This window comes from Heteronotia binoei, chromosome 15 (assembly GCF_032191835.1).
Source record: "Heteronotia binoei isolate CCM8104 ecotype False Entrance Well chromosome 15, APGP_CSIRO_Hbin_v1, whole genome shotgun sequence".
Classification (NCBI taxonomy): domain Eukaryota; kingdom Metazoa; phylum Chordata; class Lepidosauria; order Squamata; family Gekkonidae; genus Heteronotia; species Heteronotia binoei.
The window spans coordinates 37,731,486-37,753,796 of NC_083237.1; positions in this window are offsets into that span (position 1 = coordinate 37,731,486).

A 22,311-nucleotide genomic window follows, 5' to 3' on the forward strand; every position below is an offset into this window, starting at 1 on the left:
CTTGGGAACAATGGGCAGCAGGATCCAAATCCCTGCTGCCCTGCACCAATCAGAGACCCCCGACTGGTTTGAATGATCCAATAAAATGCTTGTGCAGGAACCCAGAGTTGTATATAGTTGGCCACGTTGGCCCAGTTCTCCAATCTTTATAGTGCAGCCACCTACCATGCTGTATCTAATAAAGAGTTGATGATCACTACCATCTCGCCTCCTTAATGCATAGAACGCACTATATTATACAAACGTTCTTTGGGACTTCCAGTTACATACAGATAAACAGCTGGAGCAAACTCTCCTGATATCACAATTGTAGAGGGGAAATGAGAAACAGGGTTTGAGAGCCAGTTTGGTGTAGCGGTTAAGTGTGCAGACTCTTATCTGGGAGAACCGGGTTTGATTCCCCACTCCTCCACTTGCAGCTGCTAGAATGGCCTTGGGACAGCCATAGCTCTCTCAGGAGTTGTCCTTGAAAGGGCAGCTGCTGTAAGAGCTTCTCTCAGCCCCACCTACCTCACAGGGTGTCTGTTGTGTGTGTGTGGGGAGGGGGAAGGTAAAGGAGATTGTGACCACTCTGAGACTCTGGGGCTGGTTTCATACTGTGAAATTGACACCATTTTATCCCATTTAGAAAAAATCCACTAAAGTCTGAACTGTTTCTGGGCTATCAGACAGCTGCTGCTGAAGCGGCAGGATCCTGGCAGCAGTCAGTGGTTGCCCATTCACACTGCTAGCCCAGCTCAACCACGGACCCAATGCAGAACGTGTTGTCTCTTTTAAAAAGGCCCCTGTGTGCGCACTCAATTGGAGAAGTGGAGAAGCGTACCTCGGAGAGGGGTGAGGAGGAAAAAAACCTCTACCTTACCGGAAATAGCTTGGCTTGGTGCCCCAAGGCATTCAGACAGCAGCCAATTATGCGACCTACATCGGATTTAGGGGGATGCTACCAGGAAATCCAAGTAGCTTTTTAATGTAGATAAAAGGAGTCTGAAGATGGGATGAAAACGGGTGCATCTCGGAGGTCAGATGTGCTTGTGTGATCGTGCACTTTTAATCTGAATGGGAGGCAACGATAGGTCAGGGCAAATCTTTGTGAAACCACCCTGAGATTCAGACTTTAGGGCAGGATATAAATCCATTGTCATCATCGTCGACGTCATCACCATCGTTGTCGTCGACATTGTTGTCGTCATCATCATCAACAACACTGAAATCCCAGGAGACAGCACAATAGAAAAGAAAGAACAAAAGAAGTGTTTCAATTGGGGGGCAGCTGGAATACCAGTGCTTAGTTAAATGTATATGATTGCTTTGAAATCATGTCAACACTGCAAAAACAATACAAATTTAAATTACAAGATGAGGGAAGCAATGATATGTAAAAATTTAAAATGCTGTCAGTTCTCCTGCAAATTACTGCACCTTGTGGCTTTTGGAGGAGTCTTTTAAAATGCATGAAAATTTCTACAATACAAGTTTGAAACACCTATAGAGAAATGACGGGATCAAAACTAATTGCAGCAGAAGCACCAGAACCCGTCTCACCGAAACAAATGCAGATGCTTTGGGCAGCAACAATGCAAAACAGTTGTGAGAGCATTAGGTAATGTAAAAGGTGAGTTTCCAATGTGGTGATAGAGAGTCACAAAGTGTCAGTGTAAAAGCACCCTTGGTCTTTGAAAGGGGCTAGATATATATCCTCAAATGGTATCTCTACTGAAATCATCATTTTGATAATACATTTTCTTTCATCTTCACAGTTTGTCTAAGTAATCAAATGATAAACAAAACAATCATGGCAGAATTTGTCCTTCTGGGATTTGCCAATCTTTGAGAACTACAGATTCTACATTTTGTGCTCTTTCTTTCAATTTATTTAGTGACCTTGATGGGAAATGTTCTCCTAATTGCAGCCGTAGCCCACAATCACCACCTTCACAGCCTCATGTATTTCTTCTTGGTCAACCTTTCCATTGCTGATGCTTGCTACATTTCAACTACAATTTCCAAATCCATGGTCAATTCTTTGATGGTCAGCAAGCAGATTTCATTCTCCGGATGCATCACTCAAGTTTTCCTGGTGATTATGTTCTCAAGTGCTGAGCTGTTTCTTCTCACTGTCATGGCTTATGACCGCTATGCAGCCATCTGCCATCCTCTACGATACTAGCTGATCATGAACTGGAATGTTTGCTTCCAAATGGCAGCTGCTTCTTTAATTCTTAGCACTGAACAAGGCCTCTGTCCTCTCTCACTTCCAATGTGAGGGAGGAGTGAAGCCTCATTCAGCGCTGAAAGGCTCAGTCCATGTTTAAGCAGGTAGGGCTGATTCTAACTCTCCTTTGAGTGAGGAGGCAGTGGAGGTGGCGGAGTGCAGCAGAAGGGAAGGAAAGAAGAGGAATGGAGGGATGCAATGTTTTACCCACCGATCAGTTGATTGGAAGGGGGACTTTAAAGAGCCCAGGAAACACAGTGCTTCACTGCCACTTCCTGGGCATCCTGGAGTCTGCTGGTGGAGAGGGCAGTGGGCAGTGAGTCTGCCTGGGGTGCCATGTGCCCCTGGGCCAGCCCTGATGATGTCTCCCCTGTAAAACATAGGAGGGGAATGGATTTAGTCTAGTCAGAATGAAAGCCCTATGGTGACTTGGAATCATTAAGCCTGATAAGTAATGGCATCTTACCACAAAAGCATCAAGACCTAAGGATGCTGGGAAGCAAATATAAGGGTTAGTTGGACATAGTTTAATTTTCTCCAAGTCCAACAGTCTCTGTTTAATGCATCTGAAAATATTTGACTCGACATAAAAGAAATAGTCAACTGCTATCCCTAATTGTTGAGTTTAGACATAAGAACCACTGACCAGGATGAGATGTATGAATCTCTTTTCAGACAACCAAGAAGACTGTTAGAATCTGTTCTAAAATACATATTTAGCCAGAATTTTAATGTTGCAATCCAGGCTTTTGTCTCAACCAATGACTGACCCACTTCAAAGCAAAGACCAAAGTAGGACACACATTTTGGAATATCAAGAATTTGTCTGACAGATGATAAACTCATTCAGTCCTTATATATATATTCTCACCAAAAAACACTATACATCATTTGTATTATAATGTATTTCTTTTTTGGAATAATATATTGTAATATAATACAATGAATATTGAAATATGACTCTGTAATATAACACTGCACCTCACCTCTAAGAAAAAGTTCGTTAGTTGACTCTCAGTTTATTACTTTTGACAATTAAGAATGTAATTAAGTATGCAATGTAACTTGGAATGGTAGATTTAGATGTATTTCTCGGATCTGGTCTGGGAACAAGGAAAATAACTCTACTATAACCAATTTCCTCAGTTCAAAGAAAAAATATGTTTCCAGGTCATTTCCATGCTTGACGGGAGATTGATGGGACCTAAGACAGACTAGAACTAGAGAAGGCAGCAATCAGCACCATCCCAAAGAAAAAGAAATGCAAGAAAGCAAAGTGGCTGTCTGATGAGACTTTACAAATAGCTGAGGAAAGAAGGAAAGCGAAAGGCAAAGGTGAAAAGAAAAAAAATCACCCAACTGAATACAGATTTTCAGAGAACAGCAAGGAGAGATAAGGAGGCCTTCCTGAAGGAACAATACAAAGCAACAGAGGAGAATAATAGAATGGGAAGGACAAGAGATCTCTTCAAGAAAATTGGAGAAATCAAGGGAAAGTTTCATGCAAAGATGGCATGATAAAGGACAAAAATAGTAGGGACCTAACAGAAGCAGAAGAGATCAGGAAGAGGTGGCAAGAATTACACAGAAGAATTATACAAGAAGGACCTCAATGTCCTTGACAACCATGACAGTGAAATCACTGACCTTGAGCCAGACATCCTGGAGTGTGAAGTCAAATGGACTTTAGAAAGCATTACTAACAACAAAGCAAGTGGAGATGATGGTATCCCAGTTGAGCTATTCAAAGTCCTAAAAGATGATACTATTAAAGTGATGCACACATTATGGCCCTTTTCACACTTACCAGTAGAAGCTGGAAGGGAGCTGGTATTGTGCCGACCTGGAGTAATCCAGGACAGGGATGGAAGTTTTCAGACACATGGTTTTCTTCCCAGTAGGGTTCTGTGATTGAAGTGAGCCATTTCATACTATTCTGCTTTTATCTCACTTCCATGAGCGCTGGCCATTTTTGTGCCCTTTTTTGCCTGCCGGCGCACTATCTCCAGCTTTTTTTTTTTTTTAACGTCGGGCTAAGATAGCTATAGTGCTATAGTATTATAGTGATGTTTCAAAACAGCACCACCATAGGATTGGATACACAGTTCAAATGGGAAGAGACTTTACAATGCCTGGCAATCTGAACATGATCTGTGGCCTTCACCCCCCTCAACATTTATACCTGCTGTAGCTTGGCACAAGTCACTTTCCAGGCAATAGCCTGTGAGCATGGATCACAATAGCCTGTGAGCATGGAGCACATCCAACTGGGTTAGCAACATCTGTCTCACCAGTCTCACCAATCACTGTTGGTCTGTTCTCCCACCGAAACCTGCTACCCTATGGGCAACCCCTCTCCAGGTGGCAACAGCCCCCCCCCCCATAAATGTGCCTCAGAGTCACCTACCAACCAATCGCATTCCTGTGACTCCTGTGTGGGCATGGAAGTGATAGCAACAGGTGAAAAACCAATGCCTGATGCCCTGATCTCCTGCTTGAACTGTGTATTCAATGGGGCGCTTGTTACAAAGTGTCAGCTGCAGCGATCTCAGGCATCTCAATGGAGCCCAGGCATCCCTATGGTGGTGCTGTTTTGAAACATCACTATAGCACTATAGTGCTATAGCAATCTTAGCCCAATGTTCCAAAAATACAAAAAGCCAGAGATCATTTGCCAGCGGGCAAAAAAGGGTGCAAAAACAGTACTCCCGAAATCACTACGGGACATTTCACACAGCATCCCATAGCGATTTCAACCCGGAAGGAGGGTTTGAAAACTGAAAGAAGCTGCTGTTTGTTAATAACAACTCAGGCATGCCTCACTATTGGGACAGCCGTGGGACTGTGAAAAGGTAACAGTATTCCGGTAGCAGCCAGTTACTGAATTGGGTCTGTCTGAAATGCCAGCAGAAATCCGTTACTGTTCAGTAACTGACCAGCTGCCAAACCGGAATACTTAGGCTGTGTGAAAAAGTTCTATGTCGACAAATTTGGAAAATGCAACAGTGGCCACAGGATTGGAAAAAGTCAGTTTATATTCCAATCCCAAAGAAGGGTAATGCCAAAGAATGTTCAGCTATTGAACAATTGCACTCATTTCACATGCCAGCAAGATCATGTTAAAGATCCTACAAGCTAGGCTTCAGCAGTATGTTGATCAGGAGCTACTAGAAATTCAAGCTGGGTTTTGGAGAGGTAGAGGAAGGAGAGGTCAAATTGCCAACATGTACTGGATTATGGAGAAAGAATGGGAGTATCAGAAAAACGTCTATTTCTGTTTCATTGACTATGGTAAAGCCTTTGATTGTGTGAATCACAACAAACTGTGGCAAGTCCTTAAAGAAATGGGAGAACCAGACCACCTCACATGTCTCCTAAGAAACCTGTATAAAGGTCAAGAAGCAACTGTCAGAACGGGATATGGAACAACTGATTGGTTTAGAATAGGAAAATGAGTTTGACAAGGATGTATATTGTCACCCTGCTTATTTAATTTATATGCAGAGTACATCATGAGGAACGCTGGCCTGGATGAAGCAGAAGCCAGAATTAAGATTGGTGGGAAAAACATCAACAACCTCAGATATGCAGATGACACCACTCTAATGGCAGAAAGTGAGGAGGACCTAAAGAACCTCTTGTTGAGGGTGAAAGAGGAGAGCACAAAAGGAGGCTTGAAACTCAACATCAGAAAAACTAAGATCATGGCATCTGGCCCCATCACACCTTGGCAAATAGAAGGGGAAGACATGGAAGTAGTGACAGACAGGAATTCAGGTAGGATAGAAGGATGCAGGATGGGCAAGGAGGAGATGAAAATTAATTTATTTGCAGATGATATAATAATGATTATAACAAATCCCCAAGAGGGTATTAAGGAAACGAAAATTATACTAGATTATTTTGAAGCAATATCAGGATTAAGAATTAATATGGGGAAATCAGAAATAATGTATTACAATGTGAACGCGAAGGAAAGGAAAGAAATTAATAGGTTAACCAAAATAGGACTGGGAGTCAAGAAATTTAAATATTTGGAAATAGAAATTTATAAAAATGTTAATAAGATAGTGGAAAAAATAAGTAAAAGGTATGGGAAAAGATAAGAGATATGAAGGGATGGAGGAGGAAGACCATGAGTATAACTGTTAAAGTAAATAGTGTTAAAATGTTTTGGATACCAAAATTATTATATTTATTTCAAACAATCCCATTAGAAATGGACAAAACAAAAAATGAGTATCTGAAACACAAAAATACGAGAATGGATTTTTGGTACCAGGAAATTTAGAATTGCAAAAAAGGTAGTATATAATCATAACTCTGAACTAGGATGGGGAATACCAGATATAATAAATTATTATGAAGCTTTTCAACTTAAAGCATTATTAGAAATAGAAAGAGAGGGGAATCAGAAATGGGTTAGGTTTGAAAATGAAGCTAACAAAGGGGTAGGAAAATTTGGTATTTTTACAAATATAGGGGCTAGAGGTCTTAAATTGGATACAGGACCAAGGAAAAGTACATTAATGATCTGGAAAAAGTGGCAGCCAAAATAGTTAAAACGAATATCTAGATGGGCGCCTTTGGAAACCTTGGAAGAGGAAGGCATAGACTATAGATGGGGGGAACTACTTAAACAAAAAGGATATAGTAGAATAAAGGACTTGCTATCTGCAAATATTTTAAAACCATTTCAAGCTCTTGGGGAAGCAGTAGGTCCAAAATACTGGTTAAAAGCTGTAGGCTTATACACAAAAATTAAAAAAAAAATTGAAAATAGTGACATAAACACAGAAGAACCTATAGAAGAGATTTATAAATTAATGGAAAAAACTAAAAAAGGATTGGTACGTGTAATTTATAAGAAAATGACCTCAGATAAAGAAGGAATAATAGCCCACCTTCAAAGAAAATGGAGTACAGATTTTCAAATAACAGAGCAAAAAGCTAAAAAATTAATGGAAGGAATTAAGGGAATAAAAATACGTAAGTTTAGGGAAATGGAGCTAAAATTTTATACCAAATGGTATAAAACTCCTGCCACCTTAGCCAATATGTTTCCAGGTCTAAGTCCAAACTGCTGGCATTGTAGAATAGCGAAAGGATGGTACTCCCATATGTGGTGGAAATGCCGTGAAGTTAAAAAAGTATGGGAAAATATAGTAAGAACAATAAATAAGCTTTTTCATATAAAGCTAAACATAGATTTTGAGTTGATGTTGATGAGTACTTTGGGCAATGCAATAGTAGAAAAAAAAAATCAAGATCTATTAAAAGCAATGATATTAGCCGGTAAAGCAGTAATGGCTTTAGGGTGGAAAGATAAAAACAAATGGACAGAAAGAACTTGGTATGATTACCTGTTTGAATTTGTTCAATCAGAGATAATGGACATAATAAACCGAGATTTGCCATGGGAAGATAAAACATCAAGGATCAAAGAAAAGTGGTCGCTCTACCTGAAATAGATGAAAGAGGAACAGAAGGAAGACGTTCGGTGGAAGCTTCAAGCCCTATGCCCCTGGATGACAGAAGAAGATTAGACTGACGGGGGAGGGATGGGGATGAAAAATGTATATTGGAACAATGAGATAATGAAAAATTGTATATTTTAATTAAGAAATAATAAAAAAAATGGGAAAAAAAGACATGGAAGTAGTGACAGACTTCACATTTCTGGGATCCAAGATCACTGCAGATGGTGACTGTACCCATAAAATTAAAAGATGTTTGCTCTATGGAAGACAGAACCAGAAGCAGTCCTGAGAGAAGCCATGTTCCTTAGTTGTTTCAAGAAGACAACATACTCTCCTGCAAGCAGTCATGCAGAGAGGGTTTTTTTCTCGCACACTACATTCCAGAGTCTTGATAAACTTTGCAAATATGTATACGAATGCCTGGTTGTTAACAAAGGATGGTTGTGACATCGTTCACAAGACAAAGAACCCATTCAAGAGAATCCCTCCCTCAATAGAACATCATTGGAATGATAGCCCATTGCCAGCCACATCCTGTCACCCATCTCCCCTTTCCCCCATCTCTTTTGTCTTCCTATTATCTCTCCCGGAGGAGTTACAATAGTGAATTTTAGACTCTAAATTGACCACTCTAGTTTTCTTTTGTGTAGAATATGGTTCACACTCAATGGACCATCATTCCCCATAAAGTTCTTTTGTCAAATCCCCTGGGAACTATCACCAGGCAGGAAAGATCTCATCCAGCTCCAGCTCAAGGCCTTCAAAATGACTCTGAGATCCACAAATGTTGACATGTAGTCCCTCTCTGCTGACAGCCCTGTTCACCACCAATAAGGTATTGGGAGAGCTGATAGAAGACATGGCCATACCATTCACTTAACACATAGAGTAAAACCCTGCAGTTATCAACAGATCAAATTACTTACCAGTGTTTTTATGGATTTGTATTTCATGTCCAAATGTATATTTTCTCAAATGCGTATTTTCTCAGTCCTTTCTGAAATATAGGTTGCTTACCATCATTTAAGTTGTCTTTTTACCCTTTCCGTTTTTAAGCAAATCTGTCAGCACTAACATTTGTCTATAGGTAGCAGTTAATTTATATATTTTGTTTACCCAGAGACTTACTCTCCAGGGTCTTATTCGAACATAATTAGCAAAGGTGAATTTAGTGTAAGACAGAGGTGGCCAACAGTAGCTCTCCAGTAGGGATGCGCAAAAAATATATATATAATAATTCGGAATTACACGGATTCGGAAGTATATGGGGAAAAAACATTCGGAATCCCATATATTACTGAATACCATATTTGGAATTACCGCATATACGGTAGATGTGCAGCTATTTCCGAATATATGGCCACATTATACCCTATGGGCCATTGAAACCAATGGCAAATAAGGTATATTTGAAGCCGCTTGGAGGGGAGGGGGTTTGAGGGAGAGCCCCCAAATTTGCAGGGAACCTGCAGGGGACTCTCCCCTACAAACACCCCAAGTCCCAAAAAGATTGGGCCAGGGGATCCCACAACAAAGGCACACAAAGAGGGTGCCCCTATTCCACCATTATACCCTATGGGTCATTGAAATCAATGGCAACATAGGGCACAATTAGAGGCTACTGGGGGGCAGGGGGGTTGTGGGAGAGCCCCAAAAACTGCAGGGAACCCACAGGAGACTCTCCCCTACAAACCCCCCAAGGCCCAAAAAGATTGGGCCAGGGGGTCCCTGTCTTTGGGCTCCCCAAAAGGCCTATTGCCAAAAATGATGGGGAAAGCCCAATTAGCCACTTCCTCCACTACAATTACTGAGGGGAAAGTGGCTATGGCCAGAGGGGGGCTTGAGGGAGAGCTCCCAAAACTGCAGGGCAGCTTCAGGGGACTCCCCAGCATGAAACCCCCCTGGCCCAAAAAGACTGCACCCATCTGTGGGCACCCCAAAAGGAACACTGCTCACAATGGTGAGAAAAAAACAATTAGACCAACTTCTTCACTGTAATTGCCGTGGGAAAAGTGGCTTTGGGGAGCAGGACGTTTTGAGGAGAACCCCCCCAAACTGCTGTGCAGCTTCAGGGCACTGTCCCACACAAAACCCACAAGGCCAAAAAAAAAAAATTGGACTAGGGGGTCCAATTCCTGGGGCACCCAAAGCCAAACTTAACTTCACACCAGAGAATCTCTATAGGACCCAAATGCACTACATCCCTCTATCTACTCTATGAACCCTGCAGTGCAGGCTTGAAACCAATATAAACCCAGTTGCCAACATAACCGCCACACAAAACACAATCTGCTCAAGGTCTGCTCTGCAGATCTGGCTGCAGCAAACCCAGATGCCAGCTCTCCAGCCCTGCCCCAAAGAACGTGGGGAGAGCTGGCCAAGCACAACAAGCATGCTGGCTCTGGGTCTCTCACCCAGGTACCAGCTTCCCTGCCACAGAACACACAATCTACAGATGCCAGCTCTCCAGCCCTGCCCCAAACAGCACAACTCTCAAACAAGAGAAGTGGTGGACCACCACACCTAGCTGCACATCATTCTGTATCTGATACAAAGCAAGAAGCATTTTGATTTACCTTGAGTAATGGATGGTTGGCTGGTCCAGACTCTTTTGTGTTACCCAGGGTGCACCATGAGGAGGCGAGCCAGAATTGCACCCCAAATGAGAAAGATCACTGGGAGGGCCTCAGATTGTGTGAGAGGAAGGCAACCATTCTTTCTCTCTCAGCTCAGCAGTAACACACAAGCATCACTGTCCCATTAGAGGTATCTCAGCATTGGTATGGCTGCTGGCTGCCTGTCATCATCACTGGCACCTCCCTCTTTCTTCCTCCTGCCCCTGAAAAAAAACTGGGTGGGTTATCCTGGCTGGGCCTGTGGGTGCTGTCAGTTACAGTTGGGGGCTGCAATGGCCCTTTCAGTATTATTAGGCATGTGTGGATGGGGGACTGGAGAAATTTGGATCGCTTTGCAGTTTTTAAACCAGCATTCACTTTTGGTTTGGGAAGGGATGAAGGGGGGGGGGATGCACTGCCATTCAATTTGTGAGTGAGTTTTTGGGCTGTCTTTGGACTCTAGTCTATTTCTAGTGGAGGAGCGTTTTACAACCACCTTCCAAGCGCGGGCCAAGAGAGGATGCAGGCACAAGTAGGTGCTGACTTCATTCACTCTCAAAGTCTATGTTCAGGGAACCGAACATAGGCAAGTTGACCTTCAGGAAGACCAACTGCTCAACTGTCCAGGGTTGCAGGTGATTGCGATGTGGGCAGACAATGTCGCCCATATGTGAAAAGACACGCTCGCTCTGCACGCTCGTCGGTGGGAATGAGAGGAATGCCTTGGCCAGAGGAGAGGACCGGCCAGACCTCCTCCTTCATGACCCAGTAGTCCAAAGGAGATGCTTCCTGTGGCTCGAGGGGCTCAAAAAGATTGTCCCTCACCATCGCAGCACCTGTCTTCACTCTCAGTGCCCTACCACTCCGATGAATGTCACCTCATTCGTGGCGTGAGTATGATGGGAAACACTGCCTAGCTGGGGAGGTTGTGGTTGAACAACAGCAGTGGAAGTAGCAGATGAGCTGGTTCCACCCCCCTCCTCCTCAACTACTGGCACTGGGCCCTTCCTCACTCTGGAATGCTCGACCTTCTGGGAGAGCTCATCTCACCAGCAATCGAGCTCATTGGCCCACTCGGCGACTGTGCCCTTAAGGCGCAGGTCTAACATGGTCCCCATCATGTAGACCTTATCCTGGGTGAAAGTCTGAAAGTGGGCTTCAAGCCCTTCCTGCAGCCTAACAACCAGGGCGCACACCTCTGGAAGAAAATCTGCATGGCCTTGAGGTGGCACTAGAAATGAGGCCAGGTCCTCACAGGCCATCTGGACCATGGGTACAACCAGTGTGATGCTCGCCATGTCAGACGAGAGCATTTCTGTGTAGGTCTTGAAGGGCCCAAGAACCTCCACAGTCTGAAAAATGGCCACCCAATCCTCTTGGGTGAGACGGTTCTCATCCCGAAAGACCCTCGTCTCAGAGACAAAGGCATCCAGGGCTGCTCTCTGCTCCACCATGCTCCCCAGCATGGCACAGGTGGATTTCCAGTGTGTGCTGACATCACCGATCTGTGTCTGTTTCTCACACAGCCAATACGAGTCCATATTGCTGTGTGAGAAGTGACCCGTGATGTTCCGACATTTCTGGAGCAGAAGTCGGTACTCATGGGTCGTGGCTAGATACAGACGATCCTGGTTTTTCGTCTGGCCCAATGCATCCTTAATTACGAGGTGGAGAAGGTGGGCCATGCAAGGATGGTGCCTCAGGCCCTGATGCTGGACAGCCGCCTTGATTTTGGAGCCACCATCAATCACCACGAAGCCCTTGGCGACGTCCCCGCTGCCTACCCAGCCTTCTAACTGCCGTGAGAGGATGGCTCTGAGAGTGTCCGCCGTGTGCGGCGCGTCGACTGCTTCGGCGTGCAGCAAGGCCCAGCGATAGCAAGCCCGGCAGCCCTGACACTGCCTGTCGCTACTGCCACCCCCACCCTGCAGCTCTCTGGGTTGCCACCAATGCGCAGTCAGGGAGAGATACCCCTCGAACGCATGTTGGGAGCTCCAGATATCTGAGGTGAAATGAACAGTCCCCCCAGCTGCAAAGGACAAATGCTCCTTCACCACAGATCTGGTCGCCCTGAAAATAGCTGGCACAATGGCCCTGCTAAGGGTGGTTCTAGAAGGAACTTTGTACCAGGGCACCAGGTACTCGAGCAACCCCCGCACCCCAGGATTCTCGACCACTGAAAATAGAAGCCCATGGGCGATCGACTTGGCAAGGTTCCAGGCAATCACCCTCCTGCCGTGCCTGATTCCTCCTCTTGGCACAGAGGTGCCAACTCTACCTAACATCTCAGGCAGAGATGCCTGGCATCCCTGTTCTCCCATGGAATGCTTCTGGAGAGCAAAGGTAGTCGCGATGGGACGGACCTCCTGGCTGGGTGGTGTTGTTTGGCCATTTGGGCAACACAGCACCAGCCTGCTTCTCCCCCTTAAGAAGCACCCCCATGTGGTGCTTCCGGAGGTGATTCCGCATCCCCCTCAGAGTCAGGTGGGCAGGGTCCCGCCCACGACTGATCCGGGCCCTGCACAGCTTGCACTGCACATATCGTGGATCTTCCATAAGTTGGAAATGCTTCCAGACTTTGGAGGTGAACGGATGCCCAAACTGACTGGCAGGTTGGGTGTCCGGAGCCACCTCCTTTGAGGTGCTCGGAAAAGACACATCGTTTCTCGGGGTGGCAGGAGGGGCTGGCCACCGGGGGGAAGTGGGCAGAGATGAAGGCACCTCGTGTGTCTCCATCTCTCCCCCCTTTACCCCATGCGGACTCCCCTCCTGGCCATCCCTTGAAGGGCTGCTGGTGCCTGAAGGAACCGAAGAAGGGGGCTGGTCCTCCTCAACCAGCTTATCCTCCAGCTCGTGCACAACACTCTGCACCCTCCTTGGGGTGATCGTTTTGGACAGAAAACTGTCCCCAAAGCTCATCTCCAAAGAGGGCTGCTCTTGCTGCCCCTCTTCTGGCTGCTGAGGCCAAGCGACATCAGCTGGAGGAGAGACTGCCCTAGCAGCAGACCCCTGCTCAGTGCCAGCACCTAATTGCACCTATGCTGAGAGAGCCCTAGCAGCAGCCTCAATGAAGGGCCCAAGGCGGGCCTTCTTCTTCATCACACTTTGGCCAGAGGTCGGACTGCTGTTAGGCAGCTGTGGCCCCACACACAGGTGGGGGGGGAGACCTGGGTCCTCCCCCTCCCCTCCACCCCTCTAGTCTTCTCCTTGGCCTTGCCCCCAGGGCCCCTCTTCTTCTGCCTGTCATTCATGTCACCCTTGGCCAGTCTCACAGAATCTGAACCTGCTGCTCCAAAGGGTTCAGTAGGTTCTCTGTTATCCAGAACTTTTTCAGCCATCCGGCTTAAAAGTTGCCGGTTCAGATAAACTCCTAATAGTGGATCAGTTCCAAAATGTCAAGCAAGCAGATTTCAAAGTAACCAGTCCTTGAGTTGAAACAAAGTATGGTTTTATTGATAATCCATATGCTTCCATTGAGCTAGTTATTGGAACTGATACAAAGTAACAGTACAGAGCATATTTAAAGATGGCACATCAAAGGTTCTCTAAACAAAACTACAAATTCTAAACAAAGCTATATTCATGTGTGAAGATTCACACAGTGACTTTCTTATCTCTCCTGTGGTTTCTCTTTCTGGGCCCAGGCCTGGGAGCCTGTCCCTGGAGGCGTTATCTTCATAGAGCAAATTCCTGCATTTGTTAGTAAAAGTGAAAGGGGTGCGAGAGTGGCACCAGTTACTCTCTATTTTGATGTGCCCAACTTAGTTCAGGGTTAGTAACATCTATGAAGCATTGCAATTACATTCAGATAACATTTTACCATCAGAAAAGGTTTAACATTGCTTGACAGGGATTGGAATTCAGTTTTGCACGGCTTAAAGAAAGTGGAGTTAAATACCATCTGGAAAATATTTTGTACTGTTGCAATTTAAAGCTAGCAGATTTCGAATTAGATGGCAGTGAGGTCCCAAGTTTAGACCATTGCTCTTCTGTGATCTGAATGGCACAGTCCTTGTGCCAGGAGTTCTGTTGAGTTGTAAAGTGTGACCAATTTTTCTGTTTTAATAATAAATATAGTTTTGAAACTGCTTCTCTCATGTTTGTGCTTTCTTTCTGTGTGAGTTTTTCAAACATTAAGCTGATTTCTTGTTATTATCACTGGAATCACTTTATTTAAGGCATTATGTAGTTGATAGTATTCATACCAAGGCACATTTATTTTAAATTTAGATTCCAGCTGATCGTGAAAGCACAAATGGCCCTTTATAGTGACATCCATGAGCCTGAGAATCTTTTGTTGCCTCCAGATTTTAAAATTTGAAGGAGGAAACCAGGGTTGTTCTAGAAAAGCCATTACTGGTGTCAAGGGTTGAACAACAGAAGCCCTATATTTATCCTAAATCCCCATTGTAAAGCGTAAATAAGGATTACTCAGTTGGACTTTCTTTCTTTCTGATTTAGTAATCCAGAGAAATTCATATAGAGAAGTGGGGAGAATACTTGATGACTCAATTTGAACCCAGGGTATATGGCATTCCTTTCTAGCATATAACAAGATATTACGGAGTTGGGGAGTCACATAGTACTTGTCTAAGATTGGTGCACTCAACCTGCCCTGTGCTGTTGGTTTAGAGAGTAAATGAAAGGCGATCCTTGGCTTTTTATTCTGCCACAAAAAAAGAAGTTATGTGCTTTTGTCAGGCCTTCATTTCTTTATCCAGAATTGGAATAGGGTTAGGGAGATTTTGGAACAAAAAGAGAAACTTAGGTAAAGCAAACATCTTTAACAAATCATTTTCCCCCAAAAGATTGAGATTAGTAGATTTAGACCAGCTAGATTATCAAGATCGACTAATAATGATTTAAGACTGGGGGATCATGGCCTAAGCAATAGGCCCTGTTAAAATCATAATGGATCCACTGCTGCTAATGTTTTACCTTAGTTGCTTCCCTTCCCCCCCTTTTTTATTTTGATTTGCAATTGGTGTGAAGGAACTAGTCGGCGCCTTCTCAGGGCCTGAGGTGGAAGGAAGCCTTGCATAGCAATTCAAGGGCACTGGCAAGATATCGCCTGAGAAAGTATCTAGTAGTTATGTGTGAATGTTTCCTTCTGTAAACCCCCCCCCCCCGTAGGAATGTTTTTGAAGTGTATCTTAAAACTCATGTATCAATGTATCGGTTTCATTCTTAGCAAGCTAGAGGCTTGCGCCATGAGTACCGGTTATCAATAAATGTAGTCTTAGTATCAACGTTGACTCATTCTTGAATGCGTCGACTTGACATAGATAAATTGGTTGTCATAAAAAGTTGCTTATAGTTTGACTCAAAGAGTTTTGTCAACATTATGGGGATGTGAACACCCAAATGTCACCATGTTTTAGTGACCCACTTAAAAGAAAACACACTTGCAATTTGTTGGTAGACATCTGGAGGAACAGATATTGGAAAAATTTTCCGATGTGAACCCTGAGCATTTGCTAAAGGTATTTATTGCTTTCATTAGTTTAATAAGAGAATGTAGGGGATTGCTTAAATAAAAAACTATGTCATCTGCAAAAAGACATATCTTATGAGAAACTCCATTTATCATTATTCCCTCTGTCTCTGGATTTGAGTGCACCACATGAGCTAGGGCTTCTAACGATAGTGCAAATAAAACTGGCGAAAGGGGGCATCCCTGATGAGTATCCCTAGACAAATATGGCTCTTCTGATCTAAAATCGTTAATATTTATTTGCTGTTTTGGGAACTTATAGATGACTGCTATTGAATTTACAAAATGAGGATCAAAACCCACGTGCTGTAAAACAGCTTTAGGATAATTTATTTCTAGCATATGAAACGCTTTCTCAGCGTCTAGAGAAAGAGTTAAAGATGGTACATGTGATGTTTTGCCATAATGAATCAAATTGAGGGTTCTCCTAGTATTATCATTTATTATACGACCAGGTATGAAACCTGCCTGGTCAGTACGAACACAAATATTAACAACTCTATTTAATCAACGGGCCAAAACTGTTGAGAAAATTTTAAAATCATGATTGAAGATAGAAATAGGTCTATACGATTTGGGATTTTGTTTGTCTTTACTTTCTTTGTATAGCACAATCATCTTAGAGTCCTTCCAGAACATCTTCTTTCATTGCGAAATTACAAGTTTTTGTGAGAGGATTTAATAAGCTGGCTTTGAATTTTTTATAGAATTCAACAGGGAATTCATCTTTCCCCATTGCTTTATTATTTTTGATTAAGGACAATGCCTCTGAGACTTCTGATTCAGTGAAAGGTCTATCCATGAATTCAATATCGTCTTTGGATAGTTTCCGATCAAATTTAGCATTTTTTAAATATTCAATAAGGTTTAGCTCACCCCCCAATGATGTTTGATATAAAGAAGAGTAATACTCATGGAAAACTTTCATTATATCCTTGGTTCCTTGGGATGAGTGAATGGAGTGAATCAATAAATTAGCACATTTTTGCTGGAGTCTAAATTTAAGTAGCTGAAGAGATTTTGTGATTCTTTTTACAAACTTTTGTTTCAGATATAGCAACTTTTTTTTGTATATTAGAGGTTTCAATAAGCTCTAGTTTATTTCTTTCTATCGTTAGTTTTCTCAGTGTTTTTTTCCTCCCATATTTCATATGCCTTTTGTAATGTACTCAGAGACGAGACGTGCTGAAGGCAACATGCTTTAATGGATGGTACATCACAGAACTGCCACACGCGGGCCGGGACCCGCTTTATATACATTTATCCCGGAACAGCCCCCTAGCTGGCCAGCCCAATCCTTGCCAGTCAAACTTCCCGCCGCTGATCTTGATAGGCGGAGTCTATTCCCGCGCTGCGCAGGGTGACCAAGGGACTTCCCCTGGTCGCCCTTTACTGCGGGGCCGCATGGTGCTTTGTTTAAGCACAAGACACTACACTCCTCCCCCCCCCTAGTCTAAGATACATAGTCCTGCAAGTAGGCTGGCGCCCTGCGTTCCCGGGTAGATTGCCGTGGGGTTGCTTGCGGCGTGGAAACGGGGGGCCGCCTCTTGGGGATTCTCCCTCAATGGCTGGCGGGCCGGCTCTGGTTGCAGTTCAGGGTCGTACGGGGAATCGTATTTCGGCAGGCTCGGCGTTGGCGGGGCCGCTTCTGGGGTTTCCATTGCTGGCTCTCCCTCGCTTGTCGCTTCCTCTGCCTCGTGTAGTTCCTCCGGCAAGGTGCAGCGGCGCAGCTGATCAATGTGCCTCCTCAGAACCTGGCCCCCCTCGGTCGCTACCTCGTATGATTGGAACCCCGTCACCCTCAGTACCCGGCTGGCTACCCATTCTGGACCGCTTGCAAAGTTCTTCGCATATACGGGATCGCCCAGAAAGAACCCCCGCACCACTTCCCTGAGTTCTGGGGAACCACGGACGTCTGTGGCTAGGTCCAGGTGTAGCCTGTCTAGCCTGGTAGTCAATTTCCTCCCTATGAGCAGCTCCATGGGACTGGACCCTGTTGTTGGGTTGGGGGTGATCCTGTTATGGAACAGGAAGGCTGCGAGGCGGTGGTCCCAGTCCCCTTGAACAATGCGATCCAGAGCCTCTTTGGTGGTTTGCACCATGCGTTCGGCCTGGCCGCTGGTGGCTGGATGGAAAGGGGCGGACCTAATGTGTTTTATTAGGTATCTCCCAATGAACTCCCGGGAGGTGAATGCGGTGCCGTTGTCCGTGACCAGGGTATCGGGGATCCCGTGCGTGCAAAAGACCCTCCGCAAGGCTCTGACTGCTGCTGCCATGGAGGTAGACGCTACCGGGATCACCTCTAGCCATTTTGTGTAGGCATCGACCAGTATGAAGAATATTTGCCCCTGGTATGGCCCAGCGAAATCTAAGTGGAGACAGGACCACAGCCGCCGGTTGGACTCCCACCGGTGGACTGGTGCGGAGGGCGGATCGGGCCTGGACTCTTGGCAGGGTTGGCACCTTCTCACCCATCCCCTATCTCCTCATCCATACCTGGCCACCACACATAGCTTCATGCCAGGGCTTTCATTCTCACAATCCCCGGGTGGGTTTCGTGCAGGGCCTCTAGTACCTGTTTGCACATGGGGGGGGGGGAACCACCACCCTGCTGCCCCACAGTATGCACCCCTTGTGCGTGGATAGTTCATCCCTACGGGATGCGAACAGCCTGAACTCACTGTCCACCTTGCCCGTGGGCCACCCCTTCCCCACCCAGTCCAAAACCCGTGCGAGGATACGGTCCCTGCCTGTTGCCCGAGCCACCTCAGCGGCGTGTAGGGGCCGCTCGGGCAGAGACTCAATGAGCATCACCCGGTGGGCCGGTGTGGGATCTGGGTCCATCGCAGGAAGCGGCAGGCGGCTGAGGGCATCCGCGTGCCCCATGGCTTTGCCTGGGTGGTGTACTAGGTTGTAAGTGTATGAGTTCAGGAATTGGTTCCACCTTAGGACTCGCTGTGACAAAATTTGGGGGGTCTGACGGTCAGGGGCGAGGAGGCCTAGGAGCGGCTTGTGGTCCGTGGTGATGGTGAAATGCCTACCATATAGGTAGTCGTTGAATTTGTGCACCCCCGCCACGATTGCCAACGCCTCCTTGTCGATCTGCGCGTAGTTGCGCTCCGCTGGGGTCAGTATCTGGGAATAGTACGCCACCGGAACTTCCCTCCCGTCCAAGAGTTGGTGACCCAGAACTGCACCCACTCCGTATGGGGAAGCATCGCAAGCCAGAATCAGCAGCAGGCCCTCGTCGAAGTGGTGAAGCACGGCGTTCGAAACAAGGAGGTCTTTCACCGCTTGGAATGCAGCAGCTTGGCGCTTGCCCCAAACCCACGGGGCTTGTTTTTCCAGCAGCCGGTGGAGCAGTTACGCTATGGCAGCTTTGTGGGGCAAGAACGAATGATAAAAGTTCAACAACCCCAAAAAACTCTGTAGCTCCGCCTTGCACGTGGGGGCTGGGGCCTGGACTATGGCCCTGGTCTTTTCCTCCGTCGGGTGGATTCCCGCTGCATCCACGGCGAATCCCAATAACTCCACCCGCGGTACTCCTAGCAAGCATTTTTCTTTTTTAACTTTCAGCCCCGCCGCTTGGAAGCGGCGGAGTACCTCTCTCAGGTGGCAGCTGAACTCTCTTGCGTCTGGGGCGGCGATTAGAACATCGTCAAAAAATGGCTGTACTCCGGGGATCCCTTTAAGAAGAGAGTCCATTATACTCTGAAAAATCCTCGGAGCTATGCTAACCCCAAATTGTAGCCTCCAAACCCTAAAGGCTCCCGGTGGGTTACAATGGTCTGAGCCTCGGCGGTCTTGGCGTCGACCGGCAATTGCTGGTACGCTTGTGCCAGGTCCAACTTCCCAAAAATTTTGGACCCCGCTAACGTCCCCAGTAAGTGGCTGACCACCGGGACAGGGTAGGGGTTGTCCTGGAGCGCTTTGTTGATCGTGCACTTATAGTCAGCGCAGATCCTCACATCCCCATTGGGCTTTACTGGTGTTACTATGGGGGTTTCCCAGGCCGCATAGGACACTGGTTCTAGAACTCCCTGGGCTGTGAGGCAGTCCAGCTCTGCCTCAATTTTTGGTTTCAAGGTGAACGGGACCCGCCTTGCCTTGAGCCGGATCGGTCTGACTATGGGGTCGAGTGGCAGCGTGATGGGCGGCCCTTTGTAGCTTCCCAGGGACCCATCGAATACTGCTGGGAACTCTCGGCAGACGTCCTCAAAACTGCTCGCCTGTACCTGCTCCACCCCCACTAACTGAATCCCGAGTGGTTGGAACCAGGCCAGCCCCAATAGGGTGGTGAGCTGGCGCTTTACCACCAGAATATCTAATGGTTTCCTGAAGTTTCCTTTCTCTACCCGTACCCGGGCCCAGCCCGCGATGCATACCGGGTTTTTTTGGAAGTCCCTTAGAACAAAGTCAGCCGGCCTCAGTTAGATGCGGCGGCGGGGACATAATTTCCGTAGGGTTTCCTCCGAGATAATGGAGATGGAGGAAACCGAGTCTACTTCCATAAGACAGGGGGCGCCCTTGATGAGGACCAACATTTTGACCTTGTCAGGGGCGGAGAGGGGCAAGTTCAATACCTGTAGGCTGGTAGACACTGTTGTGTGGGCCTCGGTGGAGTCGTGATGCGCTGTCGGTCTCCGGCAGCTGTTCTTGGCCTGGCAAGCCCGAGCGATGTGGCCCATCTTTCCACAGCTTCAGCAGTCCATGTTGCAGTATGGACAGTCCCTCCTCTCGTGGGGGTTGCCGCAGCTGGCGCATCTGATGGTGGAGAGTCTTTCTGTCGCTTGCTGTCTCATGGGGGCCCTTGGGTCTGTCCCTTGTGGCCGCCAGAGCTGGAAAGCCTCTTCGTCCTCCGGCCCGCCAGGCGCCATCTCTTCCTGGTGGACGGTCTCTCCACGTGGGTGGCTGTATGCTTTGGTGGCTCTCTCGAAGGCCGTTGCCTCGTTGAAGGCTTGTTGGAGGGTGAGCTCTTCCTTGGCGAAGAGCTTCTGCTGCAGCCTTTCGTCTCGGAGGCCCCAGATGAATCGGTCTCTCAGGGCCTCCTCCCGCTTATCGAAACTGCAGTTCCCTGCAATCTGCCGGAGAGCGGCCAGGTAGACTGCCACCGTTTCCCTGGGCTTCTGATCCCTCTTATGGAAGAGGAATCGGCGGGCTACAATGGATGGTTGGGGCGAGAAGTGCCCTGTGAGGAGTCTGACGACCTCCCCATATGTCCTCTCGGTGAGCTTCGCGGGGGCAGAGAGACTGTGTGCGATCTCGAAGGTTGCCTCTCCACAGACGCTCAACAGGATGTCCCTCATGCGGTTGTTGTCCGTGATCATGTTGGCCCGCAGGTAGCACTTGACCCGTTCGGTGTAGGTCTCCCATCGTTTGGGGTGGTCAGGATTGAACTCAGCAAGATGGCCCATCGTTACGCTAGAGTTCGCCATTGTGGCAGCAGGCGTCTCAGTTTCTTGCGGTCCTGCGCCTTCCTCGTCTTCAGCCAGGCCAGCCGCTTTCCGCACGGGAAAGCCTTCCTAGCTGGATCCCATCCTCGTCGCCAGTGTAATGTACTCAGAGACGAGACGTGCTGAAGGCAACATGCTTTAATGGATGGTACATCACAGAACTGCCACACGTGGGCCGGGACCCGCTTTATATACATTTATCCCGGAACAGCCCCCTAGCTGGCCAGCCCAATCCTGGCCAGTCAAACTTCCCGCCGCTGATCTTGATAGGTGGAGTCTATTCCCACGCTGCGCAGGGTGACCAAGGGACTTCCCCTGGTCACCCTTTACTGCGGGGCCGCGTGGTGCTTAGTTTAAGCACAAGACACTACACCTTTGCTCTAGTTCTGCTATCTTTGCTTTCAGTTCCAATACCACCTTGCTTCTATTTTTATGACAGGCAGCTGCAATTGAAATGAGATTTCCTCTGAGTACTGCTTTAAAAGCATCCCATACTATGTGCTGAGAAACCCCATAATCATTATTATGAAGGAAATAGTTTTGTATTTGCTTATTTATGTCCTCACACATGATGTACTTTGACAAGAGCAATTTATTTAGAGTCCAAGATGGACCTTTGTTATCTGTTTCTTGTACTGCCAAATCTCTGATCAACCACGAGTGATCAGAGATTGTTCTGGATCCAATATTTACATTCTGTACATAATTTAGTAGGGCCAAGGAAGTTAAAATATAATCAATTCTGGAATATGTATTATGAATGTTGGAAAAGTAAGTTTATTCTCACATTCCTTGACTCAGCGTCCTCCAGATGTCTACCAAGTTAAAAGACTGCAGCAGTGCATGTAGTCCTGTTTTTACAGAAGTTTGAATTTTTACCTTTTTACAGTTCGACTTATCAAGGAATGGGTCTAGTATGTAGTTAAGGTCATCTCCAATTGTGGGGGGAGAAGATAAAGAAGATTGTAAGCCACTCTGAGTGTCTGATTCAGAGAGAAGGGCGGGGTATAAATCTGCAATTCTTCTTCTTCTTCTAGATCTCACAGTATTCTCAGCT